A 1865-nucleotide genomic window follows, 5' to 3' on the forward strand; every position below is an offset into this window, starting at 1 on the left:
AGTAAGGTACAATGACTACCCCTTTCAGTTCACAACTGATCACATCAGATAGATGTGCATTTTCTACTTACTGAGGGTCCCCCTAGGTCTTTGTTCTAACCTCTCAGGGCAGAAACTTTGTCCTTTCACTTTCCCCAGGCACAGTGCTAGACTTAATATAATTTCAGCTCATATCCTAAGAAAGTAGTTCTGGGGAGGATACATTTATATCACAGGCCTTGTATGTATGTATTGCTCATGGAACATCATTGAAAGGGGGGAAGATTTTAAGAGTTAGAATGTTTCAAGCAATCTTCAGAGAAATAGTGTCTCCTAGAAATGGCTGTATAAGTAAGACTTAACAATGGTAATATCAATATACATGTTAACATGGAAAAAGGAAAATCTCATAAGACCATACTCCCTAGACAAAGAATTACTTGTAACTTATGACTCCATAGAGGGAGAGTTAGCCTCTCCCAGGAATATGTTCTATAACTGGTTATTTAGTACAAAATGGAAAGTCCTGAAACCACATGCACACAAACAACAAAAACAGACTGTGTAAGGTATATTTATATATTTGGGCATACATATACGTGTGTGTGTGTGTGTGTGTGTGTGTGTGTGTGTGTGTGTGTGTAGAAATAATAATCAGGAATAAAGAAACTGTTAATTTGGGAGTAAGGGTAGATGTGGAGTTGAAGGAGTTGGAGAGAAGGGCCTTGGGGTGCTGGAGGGAGGAATGGGAAGAGGGAAAGTGAAGCAATTATATTTTAATTAAAATAGTATGACAGAGAAACAAATAGGATGCATTTGGAACTGTGTAGAAATTAACATACAAGAAGACATTTCTAAAGAGAAGACTGTTTGAACACTTAATACCTTCTAAGGGAAAAATGGAACCCAATTAACATATAGGTATGTACCTGACAATCTGCATTGTTTTTGCACACTTAGAACCAAGTTTATTCATCATCTAAATTGTCGCAGTGTGCTTTTATTATTATACGTCTTATGCCAACTTGTAAGAGCAGATTTTTTTTTTTTTTATGGAAGAAAAGGTTTATTTTGGCTTACAGTTGCAAAGCAGATACAGTCCATAAAGGCACTCAAGGCATGGCAACGGGAATTAAAAATGACAACAGAAGGAAGCCCCTGAGAGATCTTTATATGTTCAGAAATTCTATGGGCCAGTTATTACTTACACGCCAATTTGAAAACAAAACTTTTTAAATTTAAATGTAAACATATTTAAATGAAGGCAATAAACTTGAGATTCATAATTTTATAGCAAATTTACTGTCTTGATCGTGAATGAACTTTAGTCTATTGCACTGTTAAAGCAGAAATCCTACATATTATGATAGCTCTTCATATCTCTCCCTGATTTTACCATTCAGAGAGTGAGATTGGCATGTCAACAGTCACTATTATGGGGATAGAAATAGCTCCAAAGAAGCAAATACAGAGCTTCTTACAGCATGGAATGTCAAAATAGTAGCACATCATTGTTTAAAGTCTATAATAGGGATTGTGCCCTTAATCAAGGTATCCATGGGAGTATGACTTTACCCGGTGCTTCTTTGTACCTCATGCCTGGGACCCAAATCAATGCTAAACTAGAATGTCAGTTTTAATTTAAAACACACCTGGATTCAAGAGCTAGCCCAGTATGTATTGGCCTCATGTTCTCAAGTATGTGGCCAAAGGGTCTGCCACAGTTCTTCTAGGTGTGAAGTAAAGAAAGAATTGGACATCTACAGGTTGGCATGAAGATTCATTAAGAAACTATGCATTTTGAGCTGGCTTTTTGGAGCCCACTACCTATGGTTGGACATCTTGCACAGCCTTGATGGAGGGGGAGGGACTTGGACCTGTCTCTA

Source organism: Peromyscus eremicus, chromosome 4, assembly GCF_949786415.1.
Source record: "Peromyscus eremicus chromosome 4, PerEre_H2_v1, whole genome shotgun sequence".
NCBI lineage: Eukaryota > Metazoa > Chordata > Mammalia > Rodentia > Cricetidae > Peromyscus > Peromyscus eremicus.